Source organism: Mesoplodon bidens (genome assembly GCF_964165515.1).
Source record: "Mesoplodon bidens genome assembly, chromosome: 10".
NCBI classification, from domain to species: Eukaryota; Metazoa; Chordata; class Mammalia; order Artiodactyla; family Ziphiidae; genus Mesoplodon; species Mesoplodon bidens.
Window position 1 is genome coordinate 19,588,906 of NC_138172.1, and position 24,787 is coordinate 19,613,692.

Sequence of the window (24,787 nt, forward strand, 5' to 3'; positions counted from 1 at the left end):
ATTTAAAGTAGAAAGAACTTGATTGCAAGGTTTAGCAGACTAGAAACAAGACACAAAGAGGATATTAAAGAACATTTTTAAAAAGACCCTCCGTGGTACAGATTTACAATCGATTTGGAAAAAACACAGTTGCATTCAGTGATGTTTGTGAAGATGATATCTGAGACAGTCTCATCAAAGATCAAACTTCTGTAAGATTGAAAAAGCACACTAAAGCAAACAAACCTTTTGGTCATTCCATGGAGAAACTATCTTGAAAAGAAATCTTCATTCAGTACCATAAAGTTGGTGAAGTTTATTTGAGATATAAGTTGCTCTTGACCTTAAGGTGATCCTGTGGCTTTGGTCAAGAGTCAAGATTGTATATGGCCATAGGTGATTAAAAATATCCCTTTCACTTTTCTTGGTATTCACAGCATTTCCTACTACCTGTCACTTTGTCCTTGACGAAATTTGAGACTGAAAACAAGTTGACAAGGATGGTTTTCCAATCAGTTCCTCATTTTTTTCTCGGGTACTTCTTTGTTATATTCGAATTCAGATTTACTATTCATGAGCCACATTTTAATCAGTGACCATATCCGACAAATGGAAGCTAAGCGCTGGTTAGTATGTTGAAAATAAACACGAGGGCTCTCATTAATGTCGCTGTCTGAATAATTAGTTGAGCATCGTGTACCGAGCAGCGGTGAAGGCAAGCTGGCTTTTCACTGGAACGACAGGCTGACAGCCACATCCTGGAGTGTGGTCATTAGTGTGTCCCACCATCAATGTCATGTTACTGTGTCAAATTAGTTAGTGTCCCCTTAGGAGAGATGCCGGACCTACAAATTATCCTCCCACATCCCTGGAAACCGTGTTTGCAAAACCTGCGATCAAGTGTGGGCAAATTATTAACACGGCTCATAAATTAACTAGTTTACAGGCTTATAACATTTTACAAGTAGATAATAAAGGGTAGAAAAGTTTTCCAATTGCTTTGCCCTGATGTGAGGGCTGTGATCTGCCGACGTTTCCTGGAGGAGCCCACAGCTGATAGGTTTTGAAGCGGAGCATACACATGGAGTGTCAGAACGAATGTTTGGAAAATGTAGACTCTGAAAGGAAGCCAGTGTAAATCCATTGGAAACTATAATTAACTTCGTTATCTCATTGCTCTGATAAGTCCATGACAAGGGTCCTCTTTCTTGTGGTGGCCGTTGCTCATTAATGAGGTCACCAATTAAGTTTGAACTTTGCCAACTGAAAGTACCTGGAAAATATTTTTGAAGCATTCTTATCGTGCTCTTAAGCTGCCTTGTTGAAGGAGAATAACGCTAACACAGCATGTTAAACTCATATAGGAATGACGATTCTTAGGCCGTAATGTATTTGACAAACAGTGTACACTCACATCGATACCTGATACCTAGAAAACAGAGTGTGGACCAGTCTGTCCTGAGTTTATGTCCTATCAAGAAAAGGCACCCACTGGGAGCACCACCACTTAACAGTCTGCTGAGCCCTGGTAGACAGACAGCTCATGTAGTTTCCGGAGATACACGACTATTCAAATCATAAAACTTCATACATCTCCTTTTTGGTTTCAACTTCTCTGTCTGATTAGATTAGAATACATGTACATTCATAGAGTGTTGTGTGAGTTTACTTTTACAAGGGAACAACACACGCACACACAGGGAAGAGGTCATGCTTTTTGTTCATCCTGTAGTTCCATTTCCCTATCTCACAGCGGGTCCCTTCTGTCATCTTCAGGGCTGTACAGGTGTCATTATCATCTCAAGGATCTAAGCAGAAAAGGCTTGGCATGTAAAACCTTGCTACTGACTGCTATTCACAAAAACTTCCTGAAACTGCTTGAGGATGAGCTGACTTGTCTGTCAGCAACTTCAACCTACTTGGCATTGTATTTGGTAAATACTCATAACCCAACTAAGCCACGAAAACACATAGCCTCAGCACACATGAGCACATGCACAGGCTGACTGTTTGCATGAGAGGGCTGTTTCACAGCCTCCTTCTGCGTTTGAAATGCAGTGGAAAAAGAACTGTAACCTTTGGGGAGTAAGATTTTGTGTTTACCTGGCAGGTGAGATAGCTTGTCTTTTTTTTTTTTTTTTTTTTAATAAGGTGATGATGTATGTGTGTGTGCGTGTGCGTACACGTTTGCGTGTATATTTCCTCCGGTCGCTTGTACTGAATGCATTGAGAGAGACTGAAGACCAAAACCCAAAGGAAAATCTTCACTGGGACTCAGGGATCATCTTACCCGTATTTCTCAGAATGAGATAACATTGTAATTCCTAGAAGTTATCCTCAAAAATAAGAAATGTTGGAAGTTAAAGGAACCACACTTCCTAAGTGAATGACAGTGGCTTCAAGAGTAGCAGTTTTACTTGGCTCTGTAACATCTTTGTGCTATAATTCTATAATACTGAACTCAAATTATGAGCTACGTGGAATGCTGATTCTAGAAGGGAAAGGACAAAATAGATACACAGATACATGATTATATATTGAATGTAAAAGCACTGTGTCAATAAGGATGACCTAAGGCTTACGTGAATGTGTTACTTTTGAGGCCACACAGTTTGCCACTTCTCTTGACCTCTTCTGTTCTTTTTGCTTTCAGTGTCTCTCCGTGTGTCGCAGTCCTGTGGCATTATGCATGCCCCCAACCAGTGACCTCCAGACTTTTTATGGCTGTGAGACACGTTAAAAGTTCAGGGTGAGTGGCAAACAACACTTATATTGTGTACCGATTAAAAGTTGCCATCCACCTTCGCAGGTGACGCGATACTGGATGTAGTAATCCCTCAGAAGATAATGGAATGCCCCATTATCAAGCCTGAGTTCCAAAGCCAGCGGGAATAGGTTTATTGCCTTCCACGATAGCTTTATGGCTTTTCGGAGCAGGATTTGTAACTTGGATCATATCTGTGGAAGGGTGATCTAATGAAGGGTTGGCAAACTTTGTCTCTAAAGGGCCAGATGGTAAATATTATTAACTTCATGGACCATAGAGTCTCTTTTGTAACTGGTCAACTCTGCTGATGTAGCACAAAAGTAGCCATAGGCTATAGGTAAACAAATGGGTGTGACTGCATCCAATAAAACTTTAGTTGCAAAAACAGGTCGTGGGCCATACTTGGCCTAAAGGCCATAGTTTGTGGACCCTGATCTCATGCATCAAAGGGGAACAGATGACCTGGAATCAGGATACCTCACCAGGTAGCAGTCCCTCTGTTATTGAGCAGACCATTTATCAAGAAGAAATGGGAATAAAAAACTAATGCCCTTTCTACTGAGGTAGGAGTAGGCTGTAGTTGTAAGGATGAAACAAGATATAATGTACAGGAAAGCACTTTGAAAATTTCGAAACTGCTTACATATGTAATGGATGCCGTATACGATTATTATGGTTCGCCTAGTGGAATATACCTCCTTCACCCTTTTAATCGCATTGGGTTTTCATGAGCTAAGTGAGTGTGAGAGAAAGCTGTTTTATTTTCTAAGTCATGTGGTTTGGCTGTACGTTCCTTCTATTTTATAGTTGATGGACAAGCTGTTGAAATGCCTCTTTGGTATCAACTACGGATGAAGGGCTATGCGGATAGACTGTGGCAGGCTAAAGATCAAATGCCGATACAGAACTATTACATTTCCTTTAATCATCAGATTCTGAGAGTGTTTTCAGATCTTCCACCTGTAAAATAGGCCCTAATAAATAATAATGCTTTGGATGTCTACAAGTGTGTTTGAAATTCACAAGCCTTGCATGTCAAAACATAGAGACGGGTTCAGCAACTATGCTTCCCTGGACTAGTGGTACTAATTAAGGAAAGTCATACTTAAACAGCTTGGTGAATAGAGGGGTAATCAGAATCTCAATTCATGAATTCCTAGTTCTCTTTCTTTTCTGACAAAAAATAGTAGACTAGTCTTTAGATATGTTTTCATGTCTTTCTATCGTTTAAGAATTGTTTTCCAGTAACAGAGATGCAGCTATGTGAGTTTAAAAAAATTAGTTGTGTGTTCTCTCATAAAAGATGTCCGGGGAAGAGCACTTTGCGCTTTCTGTCTTTATGCTCTGCTTGCCTGTTTAGGGGTTGCTTCATTTTCAAGGTCACATTATGGCTGCTGGCTCTCCAGCCACTACTTCTACATCCTGAAAGGAAGAGGCAAAAGTACAAGGAACAAAAAGAGTAGTCCTCCCAGCTGAGGAAGTCCTCTTTAAAGAACTTTCCCTGGGCCTCCCTGGTGGCGCAGTGGTTGAGAGTCCGCCTGCCGATGCAGGGGATACGGGTTCGTGCCCCGGTCTGGGAGGATCCCATATGCCGCGGAGCGGCTGGGCCCGTGAGCCATGGCCGCTGGGCCTGCGCATCCGGAGCCTGTGCTCCGCAACGGGAGAGGCCACAACAGTGAGAGGCCCGCATACCGCAAAAAGAAAAAAAAAAAAAAAAAAGAACTTTCCCTGAAGTCTTGCTCAGTGGCTTCTATTTACATCCTTTTATCCACCCCTAATATAAGGGCATCTAGGAATTGGATCCTTAGACTTGAGAACTTTGTTGTCCCGGATAAATTCCAGGTTCTAGTAGTAATGAAGAAAAGGTGTATGGTCATTGAGCAGCAGTTGTGGTTACTTATGTGAAATCATGCTATCAGTTTTTCTTCCATGTCCAATTTTTACTTATTTTGATGAATGCCTTCTTTCTTTGATTGATGTGTGTGTATAATGTCTTATTTGAATTTTACATGTTTGAATTTCAGCTTATTCAGTTCTCAGCAGAGATACATATCTCAGTAAATATTTTAGGACCATAATATTTTTACTAGAAGTGCCATGGCAAATCTGAGAAAGAAATTTCTGTCTCATGAGAACCATCAACCAAAATTTAAACTCCCAGGGCTTCCCTGGTGGCGCACTGGTTGGGAGTCTGCCTGCTGGTGCAGGGGACACGGGTTTGAGCCCTGGTCCGGGAGGATCCCATATGCCGCAGAGCAACTAGGCCCGTGCGCCACAGCTGCTGAGCCTGAGCTCTGGAGCCTCCGAGCCACGGCTACTGAGGCCCGCGTGCCTGGAGCCCCTGCTCTGCGGCAGGAGGGGCCGCCGCAGTGAGGAGCCCGCACACAGCGACGAGGACCCGGCACAGCCATAAATAAATAAATAAATTAATTAATTAATTAAAAAGAAATTTTAAACTCCCAAATTTTCGAATGGATTTTCTCTCCTCTGGATGGGAGATTTTGTTAAAGCCTGAGTACTAGCATGAGGTCCTAGGACGTACAGGCCTGCACCCAACTGTGTTGTTCCCAGTGTGTGTGGGGGCTGCCACTGATGGCTTTGAACTGTCCCTCAGAGACTGGACAGTGCTGCCTACTCTGTATCTCTGCTTTGCTCTTCCCCATATGTCTGCTGAAAGCTTACTTTGGAGGGTGGAGGAGACAAGTGACCCACTCCTGTCCAGTTTCTCTATTCCAGATTGGCCTGTACTTTATTCTTGTGAAAATTACCATCCCACAGAAGAGACTTCCCTTTACTTCATAACATAGTCTCTGCCTATACCAGCCTGTGATAGATGCTCATGAAACATGGTAGCCGATGCATTCACAGACATTTCTTGAATACCTGCTGTAGATGTAGGATAGCAAGGTGGGTAAGAGTGTCTGCATTGGAGTTAAATCAGTCGACATTCACATGCCACCTTTTCCATTTACTGGTTGAGTGACCCTGCGTAAGTTACTTAACCTTTCTGGGCCATGACCTCCTCATCTGGGAAATGGGGATACAAATAGGAGCTAGATTCCTATAAAGAATTACTGAGATAATGCTTGTAAAGAGCTTAGCACAGCTCGTGGTAGGTAATAAATGCCAGCATTGTGCCATGCACCCTGGGTGGTGTGCTGGAAATCCCGGTCTTTGAGGAGTTTTTACCATCCTCTGGCTGGTTCACTGGTCATGACTGTACTGGTAGACAATGTATATTTCACAATCCATTGCTTCTCGCCTGGTATTCTGTTGGAAGTTTAAGTAAAGCCCTGGGAGGTGGCTTTGATGCCCGTCTTCAAGGACTCTGCAGCCACGAATACAGCTGGACAGCCTGGCTAACAGGACTTAGATCTCTGGGTCCCATTTTGACACTTTCCCCTGAGAGGCAAGCAGTTCTTTCTTTATTCCGTTTTTTGACTTACTCAGACAATGGGCCCGCCTAGCAAGCAGAATTCACTAACTGCTTTCAGGTTGGTATTGCTGATGATAATCTGAAACTCAGTAGGGTTTCACTCATGCAGGCTGATGCTACATGAGGTCGGTCTTGCCCAGCCTCATCCCGGTCCCTGCCTTTGTGCTGGGTCTGCAAAGCAGCCCCTGGTCCCCACACGTCTTCTTGGGACCGGCCCTCAAAGAACAGTGTCGTATGCACAGAGAAGCTGCCGCGTGACTGTGGCAGAGATCATCAGCTGTGCTCACGGATGGCCCAGTTGGCGACGTGTCCCAAAGATTGAGAAGCGTTGGCGACCACTTGACCATGGCCGTCTGTTGATTCGTTGACTCTGTGGAAGTAGTGGCTTGAAGGAGTGGCTCTCACTTTTTCAAGAGACTCTTGGAAACTAAATTTTTGCTCTGTGGTTTCAAATATTTTATGTAGACACTGTTACTGTGCTCAGATGCCTTAAAATCTTCCTTGCCTCTGGACCATGCGATTCTCTGCCTGGAACAATTTTTGTGCTTCACAGAGCTAACCCCTTCTCATCCCTCATTATTCAGTTCAAATATCACCTCCTCGGGGTGGGCTTCCCTGACTACCCCCATTAAAGATGATTTTCCCTCTTCCCCCTTCTCACTCTTAGCCACCCAAGCCTCTTGTCTGTTTCACTTACTACAGCTTCTGTCACTTTCTGAATATACCTGTTAACCAGGTAATCAGCAAGAGGCAGATTTGTCTGAATCAGTGTTGCTTCCTCATGGCTGACAGTGCCCAGTGAATAGTAGGCAGGCTGTCAGTCCATATCTGTTGAAGCAGTCAGAGGACATTTGGGATTTCCCTGTGAATTTCTTTATTTCATGGTACTAAGAGGACTGCATCTGGGTGAGAGAGTAAGAAAAGAAATAAAACCATACGCATCACCTTTATTATAGGAATAGAATCCTGCCCTTGGGTTTTCTCTGGAAAGCTTCCTCTCTACCTTGTACCAGTCTTTGATACTCTGTGTGTCCCATCCAGAAAGGGTTGTACATCATCACCTTCCCCATGAAGACAGAATCATTTGCCTTTTGGTTCTAAAGCTTATGGTGGGTGGTATACATTAATTAAGGATGTTGGACTCCAAGCCCAAATCCCAGCACTCTCGTTCCCTGGCTCTTTGTTCTTGGACAGATTACTTCCTCTTTTTGGTCCTCAGTTTACTTACCTGAGGCAGGGGAAATAGCATGACCTAAATAAGCTCGTAGTGTTCGTGCAAGGGTTCAATGAGATGCTCTGTGTACAGTGCTTTGCACAGGATCTGGAACAGAATAACGATGCTGTTGATTCAGGAAGATCAACAGAAGGGTATTGGGAACCACACTGACAAAACTCATGATGTCCTTTCTCATGATCTTCATGTTAAAGGGGGTAAAGATGGCGAAGAACCTGGATTCCCTATTAGATTCACTCATTTCATGCACTGAATTACCTTTAAAAAGTGGAAAAGGAGCGAGCAGTGGGATGACCTGTTTTATATTTGTTGTTAGCATGTCGACTGTTGGATGTGAGGGATCTGTTTCAGATGAGGCCAGTGATACACCTCAAATGCTGGGATGGCTCAGTGTTTGGAGCCCAACCCACCTGCAAAGACACCTTTGGAATTTGGAGTTCAAGGTCCTGCACTGTCCTTACGCTGCCTGGCTGGGGAGATGTTTCATCCTTAAGTAATCAGAGCTCCTTTGATCTCCTGCCTCACAATAGACCATGTCTTAAGTTGCCTGGAAATTCTAATTTTAAAAAAATTGGGGACTTCCTGGTGGCCCAGCGGTTAGGACTCTGCACTGCCAATGCAGGGGGCCCGGGTTCGATCCCTGGTCAAGGAACTAGATCCTGCATGATGCCACAACTAAAAAAAAAAAGAAGATCCCACAGGCGGCAACAAAGATCCTGCGTGTCGCAACTAAAGACCCAGCGCGGCCAAACAAACAAATAAATATTAAAAAAAATTGTACCCTTGATGTATTGGTTCTGAAAATTTACATATCTCTTTTTTGAAAGAAAATTCAAGTCTGTATGGATTGAAAGGAAGTAGATGTAAATATCTTTCATTGTGAGCTTTTGTTTCTTTCACCTGCTTAAGGTAGAGGGTCTGTTATGGTTGTTACGTTGTGTTACTTGGGGCCTGGTTGAACTGTGCTGTTCGTTGTGCATTTGCTGTGTGAAAGCCCAAGCACAGAGAGGGATTTGTCTCTCCCTCTATCCCACAGCTTTTGGTGGTAAAAGATGAACTATATCAAGTCACATACTCTCATTGACATGATTTATGGAAGAGCTAGGGTTATCTAAGAAATTAAAAGAGCCGTTAGGGGCTTGCCTGATGGCGCAGTGGTTAAGAATCCGCCTGCCAATGCAGGGGACACGGGTTGGAGCCCTGGCCCGGGAAGGTCCCACATGCCGCGGAGCAACTAAGCCCGTGCGCCACAACTACCGAGCCTGCGCTCTAGAGCCCACAAGCCACAACTACTGAAGCCCGGGCGCCTAGAGCCTGTGCTCCACAAAAAGAGAAGCCACCGCAATCAGAAGCCTGTGCGCCGCATTGAAGAGTAGACCCCGCTCACCGCAACTAGAGAAAGCCCGTGCTCAGCAACGAAGACCCAACACAGCCAAAAATAAATAGATAAATTAATTAAAAAATAAAAGCCATTAATTTTTGTTGATTTATAATTCGTCCCTCTCAGCTTAATAAAAATAAAAGAGCGTGAGTAAAATACAGTTTAGGGCATCAAATTTGGTTCCTAATATCCTTTTTAGAAGCAGAAAAGCTAAAGTTCAATGAGCAGGAGTTAAGTGAAGCAAACGATTCAGGAAAAACCTTTATTAGACTCATAACAGCCCTCGGAGTGGCAAAGACCCAGCTTTTTTTCCATCTATAAAAAACATGCAACACCCCTGTCTCCAAATACCATTTCAGAAATGAAAACAATAATCATGAAAGGGGAAACAGATCCGTGTAATGCGAGACTTGATTCGTGTCGTTTACACGGGAAGCCTGACAACCTGGATCACCACCCATGCAGCCGTCTTCTCAATATCCTGATGCCTGAGCATCAGCAGGAAAGATCAGGAGCGTTCCAAGGGGTTTTCTCTGATGTTTTGAAATGTTGCTGCATTCAGTGTGCCTCTCAGGCCCAGGTGAGTCTGGTTATGATGTGCTGGGACTTGAATCTCCCATTGCCACTTCTTACGGACCATCAGTCAACCTTTATTTACCCTGGGTGTTCACGTCAAGAGAGGCCGTGCCTAGTCTTTGTCCGTTTCTGTCCCAGATCATTTGTTACTGGTGACACAAATCTATTCCTTCACTTCCAGCCCACTTCTTAAACATGATAATGTTTTAAAAAGTTCTATTAAAATAAAGCATGCATATGGTTTTCTATAGTTGTACATGCCTAGAAGAACTTGCATTTCATGTGACCACCAATCCTTGTGTGTGTGGTTTCCCCCTTCTCCCTCGCAAGTAATGAGAGAGAAGAGTAGAATTTTAAAAACTCATGAAAAACGTAATCCTGAGAAATTCCAAAAACCAGCGGTGAAGAGAAACAGTCTAGTTGTGAAAAGTCTACCGTGTAATAGCTGCCTTTAGTGGGAGTTTACACATTAGCTCACAAAAACTCTGTGAGATGGGTATGATACTAAAAAGTCCATTTTACAGGTGAGGAAACTGAGGCCTAGTGAGGTGAAATAATTCCCTCAAACTTCTCTGCTCATTAGAAGTAGAGCTGGGATTCAAACCCAACCACTCTTCCTCTGGTGACATGGCTCCTAACCACTGCACCATATTGTTTTCACCATGTAAGCATCTTCCTAGGGTGTTGATTTGCAAGCATGGTTTTGTTTGAGCATACATTTTTCACTCTGGGGCTGCTTGTATGCTGCGTGTTGAGACTTTATACTTCAGTGCCATCTAACCAGCTCTGTTTGATCTAAGTAGCCTTTTTCAAATGCTTTAACTCTTTTTGCTAGTACAAGAGCTTTGGGAAATAAAAGTTAAGTCCCGATGTGATTCAGAACAAGGACAGCCATTTAATTGGCGTTCTTCGGTCTCTAGTTGGACGTGCCTGTTAAGACATTTTCTCTAGATCTTTTAGTCATTTTTCTCTGGTACATTATTCTAATTAACCTCATCTCTGCAGCCCTCATTTTAGTTCGTGGTCGCCTCTGACTACCCAACGGTTGATTTGTTCGGCTCAGTCACCTGTGTGGAAAAGTGTGGCAGGCGAGAGGGTCCTCTTCCCAAAGCAGCAGTCCTGTACCTGGGGCATTTTCCCAGTAAGCAGGTTTAGTTTTTGAGATACATTCACCTGGAAGGCTTTTATGTTTACCAAAGTCAAGATCTGGGTACTTACAGGTAACACTGGGTAGCAGAGTTAGAAGATCTTTGGTTCATAAGCTGTATGCCAAGGACTTTGACATTCAAAAATAACAGATAATAGGTTTTTAAAAACATAGTAAAATATTAGGCTTGAAAAAAATATAGAAAAGCCAGTCGCAAAAGACCAACGAATAAGCAGTTTTTACTCCAGGGGTTGGAATTGTCTGTATGTCCTTGTTAACACAAACAGCAGACCTTTTTTTTTTTTTTTTTGTGGTACGCGGGCCTGTCACTGTTGTGGCCTCTCCCGTCGTGGAGCACAGGCTCCGGACGTGCAGGTTCAGCGGCCATGGCTCACGGGCCCACCCGCTCCGCGGCATGTGGGGTCCTCCCGGACCGGGGCACAAACCTGTGTCCCCTGTATCGGCAGGTGGGCTCTCAACCACTGCGCCACCAGGGAAGCCCTGGCAGACCATTTTTAATGTGTCTGTGCCTTCAAATACTGAGCCCACCATTTGTTAGGCCTCTTGGGTGACTTGGGACCAGTTTAGGCATAAAGAGGGATTAACTGGCTCATGATGGTGAGCAGTTGGCTGGTAGAATGAGCTTCTGGAGCATCTGGAGTGGGGGTTTCAGATCTCGCTGTTAAGTGTTAGTCTCAAGTCTCTGCAATGCTCTGTGTTGGATTCATTCATGGAGTCGTTGACCAGTTTGTTGCAATATAACCATTCATCACTCTGCTTTTGTGGCAACTCCAGCAGAAAGGAGTCTTTGTTTATAAGTTCTAGCAGCGCTCATAGAATTTGGATCTACCTGGTTCTGTGATTAGTCCCTTGTGTGTCATATGCCTGTCACTGAAACAGTTTCTGGGGTTGGAGCAAGGCTGGGTTGGGGGGGAGGTGTGAAGCAGTGGGTAGCCTGGCATGGGTCACATGCTCATCTCAAGAGAGGTGAATGACCTTTGACCTGCGCAAGATAATGGAAAGTGGGTGAAAGGGGTGCTGGTTTCAGAAGAAAGGGACAGAATTCTAGGAAGGTAGAGTGTGCATGTACATCCTATAAGGCACTGTACTTTTTTTTTTTTTTTTTGAAGCACAGGCACCTTTTAATTTTGTAATAATTTCAAACTTAACGGAGAAGTTGCAAGAGTAGTCAAGGAACTCCCCAAAAGGAACCCTTTGCTTAGATTCAACATTTTGCTCCTTGGCTTTATCATGTCTTATCGATCTACCTATATAATATACATACACACATATGTCTATACTTATACATAATTATTTTCAAAACCATTTGAGAGTTGATTGCAGATGTCATACCCTTTTATTCCTAAGTAAATCAGGGTTTTTTTTCCCTAGGAACAGACATTCTCCTACATAACCACAGTACAATGAGGTAATGATACAATGATACAATATTAATAAAATATAGTCCAAACCTCAGTCCCTATTCAAATTTCATCCAGTTGTCCCGATCATGTCCTTTATAACTATTTTTTCCTGGTCCAGGATCCAGGATTGCTCAGAAAGGCACTGTACTTGATGCACAGTAAAGATATAGGATTACAGAGTTGGCAGAAACCTTTAAATATCACATAGCCCAGCTATCCAAGATTGAGTGTCGTCTGAGATGTTCCCCATTAAGTTCTGTGCCTAATACTTGGACACCTCCAGTGACATTTACATCGATGAAGTGGGTTTTGCCTCAAAAATACTACCATGCCTCTGTCCTCAAGGAGCCTGGGCTTCATTCATTGCTGTACTCCTTCTGTCTGTCCTTCTGTCCAGCTATCCACCAACCATCTGTCACTGTCGTAGGTCCTAAAGCAAGGTCTTTGATTTCAACATACTTATATCCACAAGGTACACAGAAAGGTCGATTATAATACAGTGATAGAGAAGCTACAGGAATACTGATAGATTGTACACGTATAGATGAGGTTGGGGAGGAGGCACTGGAGGTGGGAGATGGGAAGCCCTCCCAGAAGCAGTGAGATCTGGCTGGGACCCCTAAGGATGAATAGGAGTTACCAAGTAGCCAAGGGAAAAATGATCAGATTGGTGGACTAACTGTCTCTTCTAGAATTAAACCCTACATTTGGACTTGGATTTGAATTACCTAGGGAAAATGGCTTATAAAATATCTTAGCCCAGTTAAAATATACATGTCTTTTAGGCCATACCAGTGATGTTAGTGATGGGAAATAGCTGCTGATGAAGGATTTCTGTCCAGGCTAGCTAGCCACATGGCATCTTTCAAGTTACTCTGATTGCCTTTCTCCTACTAAGTTCATAACAAATGAATGAATAAAGCTTCCATGGGTAAAGTTTTGCTGAGTTAAATTATAGAATTTCTAATAACACTTCTCTAAGAATTTTGAAAGGATTGGATATTGTTTGTTTATTCATACGTTCTTGTGGGTAAAAAAAAATATTCTGACCTTCAGTTTTTGAATGTTACCTGAAGATAAAATAGTACGTTCCCAAGGGTTAGCGTTTATATGGAGAATAAACATATTGATCCATATGAAACACTGATCATGATGGTGGCACCTAGGAAGCACTTAATGGATGCTCCTTACTCTCAGAGGGTGTCTGTGATTTTTACCCCATAGGTTGTCAAAGGCTTAAAAAAGTAATTTATTGTATCAATGACTAATAACTAGTTGATCTAAAAATGTTTTTCCATATACCCTGAATGTAATATATTTTTTATTTTCACGTATTACTTCTATTCTAAAAATTAAGGATATTAATGATGGTAAGATTTAGCAAAGAACTTTAACTCCACATGCTTTTAATGCTTCCCTGAATTAATAATTTTCATGTCCATCATATTTTCTCCTTGGCCCACAATTCATCCCATATTTGGATCTTGGCAAATGATGACTTGGTTAATTAGGCAGTCTGTTAACTCTGATTACTAAGTTATAACAGATCAGTGTAGAAGCATCACTGTGCAATTTGGATTAAGATGCTCTTCATTTTATCAAAACAAATTTACATTTAGGAGTAAGTATGTTGAAATGCATTAGGGTAAAATGATGCATTTCATAAGGAAAATTTTAAAAGGATAAAGAATTATTTCCTCCTAAGTTATTTTTTTATTATGACATTCGTCACATTATCTTTCACTAGGAATAGACTTAAAAGCTTGGAATTTTTCTTTTAAAGCTTGAAAATTATAGCTGATTTAATCCCTCTATTATACAAATAGGATGGATGCATTGCATTTTTTTTTTTTTTTTTTTTTGCGGTACTCGGGCCTCTCACTGTTGTGGCCTCTTCTGTTGTGGGGCACAGGCTCCAGACGCTCAGGCTCAGCGGCCATGGATCACGGTCCCAGCCGCTCCGCGGCATGTGGGATCTTCCCGGACCGGGACACGAACCCATGTCCCCTGCATCGGCAAGCGGACTCTCAACCACTAGCGCCACCAAGGAAGCCCATTGCATTTTTATTTAAGCATAATTGAGTGTAGCGACACATGGTTATATTCCAGTTCTGACCACAGTGGCCCCTGATACTGGACTTGCTTGTGGAAGTGAGTCTTGACTGTGTTGGGGGGGGAATTAGTGGGTTACATTAAGGCTCGCTCTCTTTCACAGCTGAAGGCATTGGCAGTTATTAAATACGATTGGGCCTTTGTGGTCCTTTCTCTTTCTTGTTTAATGGCTCCTCATTCCTTAAGGGCTGTTGGAGTTTTGACGCTTGCTTGCTTACTCCATCTCCATCTCCGCCTGCCTTCTTTCTTAGCGCAGAACGCTGAGCCTTGCGGAAAATGAACAAACAAGTAAACACAAGAATAAGTTTCCAGATTCAGTGAACCCTGAAATTTGTGTTAGTTTCCCCTGACAGTTCTATGCGGTGTCAGTAGCATTCAGAAGACAGCACCTCACCCTTCAGTCCCTCCCTGCTTTCGCACACACCTACACGTGCACGCGCGCGCACACACGCTGAACTCCATAACGGGTACCTAGGAGGTGCTGAATAGGTATTTGCTGAACACTGATTGGTGGAAAAGTTGAAACACTGACAGTCTCCCACCCCACGCTCCCAGGCTGCTCTTAGAGCCAGTCCAACAGTAGGGACCCTGTCCGATACTGCAACCATGAGAGTAAGCGGGGCTGATCAAGTTAATATTTATTTTTTCAATAAGCTTACTGAAGTCTGACCTTTATGAATTGCTGTGTTCTAGTTCCATGGGAAATAGAGCTAGAGAGAGAAAATGTTTTTTACACTCAGTGAACTTAGTATCTTGTTGATTGGTCGTATTGAGGTGACCATAGGTCAGAAATAGGAAACCTGAGTTCTTTAACTTGATTCAGTGAAAGCATCTAGTTTATGCAAAACTGGCTTTTTTAAGGCTAGAAGACCCTCTGACTTTGTAGATAAAGCAGAACTTTGCTTAACTCAAAATGGAAGTTGGGTTTTTATGAATTTGATTATTTTCTCTTAATTGGGAACATTTAGTAATAATTATAGGTGACGCTCATTTTGGAGGGGCTTGTGGCTGGTTGTTCAAAGGTAAAGTGATGTTTTGAGCTCCAGTTTGACAGATTTGAATGACAGTCAGCCTGAATAATTCAGTTTCCCTACCTCCCCATTCCTTCCAAAAGAACGAACCAAATAAGGAATTTTTAAAAACCCAAAGCATTCTGGAGTATATGAATTTTTAGTCGTTTTCAAAAGACGTAGTTTGACAGAGAGACATCCTCAGGGACTTTTATGTGTGAGGTAAACCCATTGGAACATTAATTTCTTTCTTTTAATGGGGCTTCAGATACCTAAATAATACATGTATTATAATAATAATTTGCCAATAGAGGACCTTCTGGAAAACAACTCCCTAAGGAATGAGATAAGAAGTGAAGTCCAGTTGTCTTGTTTTTTTGGCTGTGCCGTGTGACATGTGGAATCTTAGTTCCCCTAGCAGGGATTGAACCCGTACCCGCTACACTGGAAGCACGGAGTCTTAACCACTGGACCGCCAGGGAAGTCCCAGTTGTATTTTCAAGTATCCCTTAAGACAGAACATTCTTACCCCACATCAGTGGTCCCCAAGAAGTCTTAATGGCAACGTCAGGGAACTTTCTCAATTAAGTGCTTCTTTAATAAATAGGTCTGTGGGCAGAAGCAAGCAGCCTTATTGGAAGGTTGGGTACTATGACTCTGTGGTTTTATTAATTACATTTATTCTTTTAAAATGGCCCTGGATGAAAACAACCACCCCTTCTGTGGTCATGGTTAGCAGATGTTTACCGTAATATTCTTTGCTCCGTGGAAAAAAAAAAAAATGCCTCTTCCACCCAACAAAAACAGCCACAGTTTGCTTGGCTCAATCAGAACTTTGGCGCTTGGGTCTTACTTTATATATCATGGCTTCAGTCACACAACCTTTCCAAGTGTGAGGCTTAGGTCACTCCAGCATCTGCAGGAGTGCCTCACTCAAACAGTGATCTATTATGTGAGCGCTTAATTCTTATACTGTTTTTGGCGTCCACCCTTCCTCATTGAAACCAATATCCTATATGCAAGGCTCTCTTTATTTTTCTTGTAGGAGCATGCTGGCTCCTCCTTAATTTCAAAGCCTTTCACCTAGGTCTGATGGCCATTTTTGTGAGGATTTTGAGCATAGAGATAAAGGCAAGGTTCACCTTCTCCATCTGAGAGTTTGGATTTTCCTGGGCTCTCTCTGAAATGAAAGGCATCTCCTTGTCTCATATTTTTTGTTTGAAAGGAGTCTTTTCTTATTGCATGTTGCGTGTACTTAACCATCTCACTTCTCATATTTTTTTTTCTTGCCAGTTCCTTTTTTTTTTTTTTTTTACAAGCACTAGGTGATCATGAACCTTTAGATGGTCCCTGCCTACACCTGCCATTCATGGTTCTAAGAGGTATTTCAGGAGCAGCCCCCTCGTTTGTCCTGATTTCCGCCCTGAAGAATGCCTCTTGCTCTTCGGCAGTGCTGAAAGGAAATACAACAGCACAACTTTGCTTTTCTTGGGAAGCTCCTCCCTTTGGAATGGAGAACTCTGGGTGGCTCTTCTTATTTTGTCTCCATCGCCAAAATAAGCAGGGATCTTGCATAACACCAGGGTAGGAAAAAAGAAGTAATTTTAAGGGAAACATATGTTCATGTCGAGAAAAAGGGAGTTAGAACGGGACAGAGGACAGTGGTCCACAGAGGTAAAGACATCTTTTTAATTCAGGTAGGAAACCAGGTTTTGATCATTCTGGTATAATTTATAAAATGAAAAAGTTGCTTCCTCCGATCCCCAAGTCTTTTCTTTGATCCAGTTAAAAATAAATCTTGAGATTAGAAAACCAAGGCTTATAGGTCAGTGAATTGATGTATGTGTTAGTTGGAATAGATCAAGTCTTGTATTTGCGAAATTATTTTCCTACGATCTTAGTTAACCCTAAGTGATTCCCTTGGAGATGACTTGGTTTGAGATGCTTGCCCTAATCTGAAACCAGTGCCAAAGCTAGCCAAATAGGATTCTTGTTTGGTCTGACTTTAGCAACATGGAAGAGACATCTGAGCATTCAAATGAACCAAAGATGTCTACTCTAGCTGTTTGGCTGATTAGTGGACATATTATTTGTCCTTTTAAGTGATTCCATATAATGTCTGTTGATAGAAACAGAGCAGACACTTCAGTGTTTCAGACTGTTTGTGGGTGGCAGGTTTTGAAAATGCAGCTAATTTGCAAAAAGAAGAAAGAGTAGGAAAAAAAAAAGAGAAAGAACCAAAAAAAAAAGTCTTAAAAGTTTCAGTTTCATCCATTCTCAAGGTTTGAAAATTTCAAAGCTGGGGGAACATCCAGCAACGTTCTTTCCTCATTGTAAACACTCGTGTCCTTAAGATATAGCTGTGAAGGAGGTAGGGCCCAGGAGCATTGTGGGCACTGGCATATGTCAGCAGTGCCAAAGCCAGAGGGATTTTGGTTGGGCTCACACAAATGGTTGACGGGAGCGTGGATAGCCCCCAGACTGGGGAGCCTTGATTGTGCCTGGAACTGACTGTTTATATGTACACTTCTTTCTCACGTATACAAAAAGTGCCTCCAAACAAAAGCCTAGTCATGACCTAATAAAGAGCCCGCTTCTTAAAGAGCCCTACGTCCCTGAGAGTTGACACAGGTAGGTTTGGAAACTGTAGCATGGTGGACCCAGGCTTGTGTTCAATCTGTTTGATTAAAATAAAAGTCTTATTAAGATTTAAAAATGTACATTAGAAAAAAATTACAAACCTACCCCTCACCCCCGAAACAGGGAAGCAAAGCCATTTAAAATGGATAATTTTTAGATGTTGGTTTAAGGTTCAGCTATTTTAATTCGTTAGTCCACTGCTTTTCCCCCCAAAGGTTTCAAAGGTTTCAAAAAAGGTTTCAGTAGTACCTGAGTCATTTCACTGTTGGAAAAAAAGAAGTTTCAAAAAATCAGGATATGGGCACACACAAAAAGGAATTTGAGTTAGAGTTCCTTTTAAGCTTTAGAGTAGGCTACGTTCTGTTATTTTTCTAGTGTTTTTTGTCCTTTAAGTTTAGTCAAGCTATAAATGGTGACAGATACCATCTCTATATTAGTGGGTAGTAAGAAAAGCTTCAAGGAAGATGTCAGAGCAGAACTAGAAATCCCAGAAGTCTTGTTTAATAATTATAATCTGAACATTTATCCCATTTTTACTGTTTGTCAGCTACTACTGTAATATACCAGCACTAACTTACTAAATCCTTGTGAATACTTGGAAATAGCTACTCTTATTACCTTCGTGTCTCAGATAAGTAAACTGCGGATCAAAGAGGTTAGCTATGTTAAATTGCCTGGGGTTACGAAAAAAGTAAATGAAAGTAAATAAAGTCTAGAGTCTGGTTAACAGCAATGTACCAGTGCCATTTTCCTTGTTTTGATATTGTACTACAGCTATGTAAAAGGTCATCATTGGGGGAAGCTAGGTGAAGGGTATATAGGACTCGGTACTATATTTGCAACTTCCTATAACTCTATAATGAATTCAAGATAAATTTTTTTTCAAAATGGCAGATTTTACACTTGAGTCAAGGTCTCTTTGCTTTTGAAGTCCAGATTATTCACTGTTATGTCTTCATAGAGCGTTTGACCAGCAAGAAGATGGCCTTTGCTCCACTATCTTTCTAGGTTAAGAGTTTCAGGTTACCCAGACCATTTTGTGTGGTCTCCCATAACTCAGTGTAGTTTTAGGAGCCAGAATTTATCCTTGTCTTTCTTGCTTCCTTATCACATTCCTCCTTTCCCTCCCCCAATCCCAAAGTCTTCCACTCTGATCTTGATAGAGAGAGTGGAGATCATTTATCTTGTCATTGGAATCTTTCAGTAAATGCTTTGTTGAGGAGAGGTGGTCTGACACTTTTGATGAGTTTCAGAGTAGATGTGTAATTCCTGATGTGTACATGAAAATGCATATGGACATCTAGAAAGGAGAATGGCAATAGTAAGCCAAAAATTTACCAGCTTACAGCATGTAAATATCTTAAGCCATGGAAAACTTACATTCACAGGCTAATTATTTTTGCAGCCGAAAAACTACTAGAGTGAAATTCAGAAAACCGAAGTTTTAAAGTTATATCTTCTGCTAACTTGTTATGTGATCTCAGTTTCTTCATTTAGGAAATTACTGAGAAGAGAATCACGTTCTACCAAAAACTTCCACATATAAGTAACTCTGTGACATTCTGTATGACACAACTTCAAAGCTGTATCTTTACTGAGTTAAAAATGATTGCTGTGAAAGTTGCTTAGTCTTTTTTTAAAATTTTTTATACAGCAGGTTCTTATTAGTTATCTATTGTTGCTTAGTCTTATGACTGGAGAATCAAGTTCCAGAATATATTGGTGGATTTAACCAGTTGATTAACTCAAATAAGTATTTGACATCTTTCTTCTTTTTTTAGCATAGGTGTTTACAGCTATAAATTTCCCTCTGAGCACTGCTTTACCTGTATCTTATAAGTTTTGGTATGTTATGTCATTATTTTCATTCATCTCCAAGTATTTTCTAATTTATTTTGTGGTTTCTTTTTTCCCATTGGTTATTTAGGCATATGTTGTTTAATTTCCACATTTGTGAGTTTTCTAAATTTCTTTTTATTCCTGGTTTCCGATCCATTCTGTTGTAATTGGAGCACGTACTTTGTTTTATTTCAATCCTTTGAAATTTACTGAGGTCTGTTTTACGGCCTAGCCTATGATTTGTCCTGGAGAATGTCCCATGTGTGCTTGAGAAGAGTGCATACTCTGTTGTTGTTGATGGGTGGGACTTTCTATAGTTATCTGCTAGGTCTATTTGAGTCTTAGTGTTGTTCATGTCTTCTGTTTTCTTGTTGATCTTCTGCCTAGTTCTGTCCATTATTGTCAGTAGGGTATTGAAGTCTCCAACTACTAGTGTTGAATTGTCTGTTTCTCACTTCAGTTCTGTTAGTTGTTGCTTCATGTATTTCAGGACTCTGTTTTTAGGCGAAGACTTTCTTAAAAAGAGAGCATTCTTGTTGTGTCACCTACTTTGAGGACTTCATTCAGTCTTAAGGTTTAAAAATTACACACACTGATGAAAAAGCTTAGTTTTATAATGGGGCAACTTTCTGACACTGATGGAGACATTTAGGCTACATTTACATTGGTAAAGAGAAGTGAAGGATGGATGGCTTTTTTATCTCACGCATTTTATTACTGTAGGCGACCAGTAGGGTCCAACTGAGGCCAAACCAACATTGTCTTGGGTAGCAGGTTGATGGGGGCTTTGACTTACCCAGATGTAAATCAGTGTTGCATTTCTATTTTTCACTTACTCTGTGTAGACACGGACTAACTCAATACAAACATGTTCCATGGCCAAAATATGCTTTTTTTAGCAAAAAAGAATAAAATGCAATTTTCTCGTTGTTGCTAAACCTATGACTCTGTAGCCCTTTCCGTGTGTAGGTCACATGGCAAACTGCAGGTGCACCTGTCATACAGAAATTGCTTTTCCCCCCAAATACAGAAATGTGAAATAAACTAATTTGGGCACAAGTAGTGTATGCTAGATTTACTTAATATCTATCACATAGCTCCCTGCACTCACTGTATTAGGACTAATCAAAGAGTTAGAACTGCCTAGTTTCGGCAGAAATGTGTATACAGCTTCTACTTAGTCAGTGTTACTACTGAGTGATTGTTTTTGCTAACAATATTATGGCCAAATATTTAATTTTTCTCTTTTCAGCAGTACTATAAGTTTGTTCTAGACATGTCAGTGGGAAAGCAGGGGGTAGGTAATACTCACATGTGTACACACATCCATACACTTAGACATACATAGGTCATTTTCACTGAATTAAAACTTTAAAAGTCATTTCTGTTTCATTTCTTTATTTCTTTAGCCATTTTATTATCCTTATCCACATTCTGGTGTTTACCCATGAGCGATGAAGTAGTTTAGTGGTGATTTTAAATTCCTTATGAATGAATATGGTTTTTCAGAAGAGATTTTGCATTTAAGTTAAAAACCATTTTCTTTTCCTGTCATCTCTGTGAATAGTCCGTAGAGTTGATTGTTAGTGGAGGAAACCATGTGGTTCTGTATCTGAACTTTCTCTGAGAAAGGAATTATTGTCTTTGTCATTTTGCTTCCACGTGTGACCTCCTTACCTGCTGGGTTTCCCAACAGCTGTCAGCTAACTACTCTAGCACCATACTGTTACCTGCTTCCTGGTTCACAAATATGAAGTAAACAGAAAATCTTGCTAATTTGAGCCCAGTAGGAACCTTAACACTGTAATGAGGGACTGATTTTGAAGGCAGACAGACATAGCTCACAAGATTAGAGCCAAATTTTTAAATGATCTTAAATAACTAATTGAAAGTAAGAGTGGTACTTAAGAAAGAGTGAGATACTGACACATGGAGGAATTAACAAACGGGAGAGAAGAATCCTCATGGAGTCTTAGTGATTATGCAGTCTTCCTTGGGTTGCCCCTGATGCTAATCTAAGTGTGGGAATGATAATGTACCTTAGAGGACAGGTTTGTGGTTGAAAGGCTCTTGATAGATTTTGACAAATTAAACAGTGGTAAAGATGTTTGGAGGTTATCCAGGTCCTTACTATTATTTATGTCAGTGAACTAGAAATCAGTGGTTAATTTGCAGTTCTTGTAATTTTTATGATACTCCTGTTGTTGTAAATTTAGCCGTGTGAGGCATCAACTCAGCGGGTTACATTTTATGTTGTCAGCTACCTTTTGACATCATAATAGATTTCAGTTGCCAAATCTTTCTCGATAGAATAAATGTAAAAGAGAGCTGCACAGAATATTTGGATGATATCCAGATACAAGTAAACATGTGATGGACTTTCTGAGATTAAAAGGCTCAGATTGGAATTGAGGGGGAAGGCATGACACCCTGTTGATTTTTGGTTTTCTTCTTTTTCTTATTATTTGCCCTTAACCCATTCTAGATCATGTTCTAGTTAGGCATCCTTTATCTTGGCTCAAAGCTAGCCTGCTCTTTGCTCTGTGGTCCCTTGTCTGATAACCAAAGTATAATTTGAAGTTACTGATTTTCTGCACCTTTTAACTGTTAATGCCTCTTTGTGCCCTTTTGATTGCACTGGATCACAGGTTCCACAGTCTTACATTTTTCCTCATTGTTTTAACATCTGTTACATTATTTTAAAGAAAATATTTACATCCTCTCTGGATAATTAAAGACTCGATTGGAATCGTATTTTGTAGCTGAGATGTTTCTTTCCTCCCTCCCTTTTCTCTAGTTTATTCAGAATGCCTCCTTTATAATTATCCTCTTCTATAGCACTGCCCCTTGAGCTGCTGACGACCCAGGAGGGTTGAGGATTGAGTTGAGAGGATTAGTGGACACCACTGCCTTTTTATACATTTGTTCTCTGAGAGTCTCTCTTTTGACCTTGGAATTATTTCTTTTTCGGCTCTCTGCTCTGTTATGTCACATATTTTTGTAGATGTCACTTTGATCTTTGGGAACATCTAGCCTCCCATTTCTCTGATGTCATTTGCTCTGCTTGAAAACTTGTTATGACTCCATCGGCCAGGCTGTCATTCTGCCCTTTCATACAGCTCCTTCGAATCTCTTCAGAGGAACTTCCTCCTTCATCCTTACTGTGATCTCAGCAGTCGTACAGAGGTATGATGTCGTTGACCTAAGGATCTCCAGCCTGGTGGAAGGAGCGCTTCCTTGTCCTCCTTCTGTGTAATTGGGTTATATGTCTTAAGTGCCTTGTTTGGAGTGTCCATTTGGCAAGAACTCTGCTACTGTATTTGGCCGTAGCCTTGCCTGCTGCTGATGTCTAATAAGTGTTTAATGATAATTGAAATGATCAGTTCTCAATCCGTAGTGAAGAAGAGCTTATTAACCTTTTCTAGGCACGACTACATTGTCCTTGAGATGGAAGTGTCTTGTATTGTGTACTAGCAACTTTAACTCAGATCCATTGCACTTGCAGGGTTCCTGCCCCTTAATGCCGTAAAATGATTTCACATTATTCATCTCTCTTCTGGAAGGTGTACACCCTTGGCCATTGCTTCAAAGAATAGCCAGTATTATTGTATTCAAGATAAATTCAAATAAATGCAATTGTGTAATGTATTGCTGGGGCATGCACTTTGAAATTTTCATTATAAAGTAAAAAAAAAATTACTGAAAACCGCACACACGCACACACAAACTGATTCTGTACAGTGTGTTCTATTTTCTGCACTGTCTAAAAGGAAGCCACTGAGTATTTGAAATCTGACTAGGGATGACTGAAATGCTAAATTTAAGTTATTTCATTTTAGTTAGTTTATACTGTAATAGCCACATGTGGCTAGTGGCTGCTGTATTGGACAATGTTTATATATATATGTATATATTTATATGTCAGTTGTTTTATGGTGGATGTCTTTGTAACAACCATTCAAGTCAGGAAATCGAACTTTGCCAGCCACCCAGAAACCCCTCAAGTGCCTGATCCCACTCACAGCCCCTTCCAAGAGTGACCAGTACTTGTGTAGTAACCATTTCCCTTTGTTTCGTTATTATTTTGTTACCTACATATGGATCCTTAGACATCGTAGTTTAGTATTGCCCATTTAAAAAAATTATATGTCTTTTAAATTTCTTAATTTACAAGTTTCCCCTCTATTCCTTTCTTTTCTTTACACTTTACCTTTTGGAGAACCCTGGCCACATGAGCTGCAGAGGTTTCAAGAGCCTGGATTTGGATGATTGCATCCTCAGCTCACATGTTCCTTTGCCCTCTCTATTTCCTGCGAATTGGCAGTTGGGTCCAGAGGCTCCTGTTTGATCCCTTTGGCAAGACTGTAAGTGGTATTGTGTTCTTTCATTCAGGAGGGACATAATACCTTATTGTCTTCCTTTTTGTGATGTTAGTAGCCATTAATGCTCACTGGCTAGATCCATTAATTCATTGGGAGTTGCAAAACGGTGATGTTCTAATTCCACTGTTTATTAGCTGGAATACTTTTGTAATTTTTCTGTTCAGCTACTCCTTGGTTACCCAATGGAAGTGTTCCTACAAGAGATACAGGAAAAATGCCTGTTTTTTCCCAATGTTTACCAGTTTTCAAAATAATGGATTGGTTCCATATCCTCCTCTGAAAGCAACCAGTAAATTTTAATATATTTCTGCACCATGAATGTAAACATTGGTCAGTTTCAGTCCATTAAATTCCTTAATTTTTATTGAAGATCAAATTGTCCATCTTTGGTGATGGGACTTCTTTACATTGGCTCCTCTATCCTCCTGAGATGATCCTACTGGTCTTTGATTGCTTCTTTGCTTACTGCTCTGATGAGATGCTTCAGACTCACCTTGAACATTTCTTGCCTGAGGACTGAAATAGGATATTTGCCCAAAAAAGTTTGGTTTCTCTTAGTGGAAATTTGTGTTTCAAGACAATTATCATACTGCTAACTGTGCTTATTGTTGTTGGATTGCTCATTATGTCTAGGCCTCATGAATTCAACTGATTATTTCCACTTCATATTCACGATTAGAGGGCTTTTAGTTAGCTTCTTACCTGGTACATAGGTGTATATCTTCTTTCTACTATGCTGAGGATCCCAGTTCTTGAGAATATGGGAGCTGGTAGAATTAAAATATTCCATAATTACTAATTTGCATATTTATCCACCACATACATACAACAGTCTCAGAATAACAATGCTAATACTACAG

At 40.9% G+C, this 24,787-nt stretch overlaps 1 protein-coding gene across 7 annotated transcripts in view; it reads left to right on the plus strand.

Annotated features, from left to right (window-relative positions):
- The window catches only part of FOXP1 (forkhead box P1), a 596,443-nt gene that overhangs the window by 213,931 nt on the left and 357,725 nt on the right, over nucleotides 1–24,787 (plus strand). For 5 of the 7 annotated variants that reach the window (XM_081246281.1, XM_081246288.1, XM_081246289.1 and 2 more), the window contains exon 4: nucleotides 2,633–2,728. The exons of the other annotated variants lie outside the window; for them this stretch is intronic. The gene's annotated coding sequence lies outside the window, so the exon portion shown is untranslated. The remainder of the gene's footprint in view (nucleotides 1–2,632; nucleotides 2,729–24,787) is intronic. 7 annotated transcript variants of the gene reach the window in all.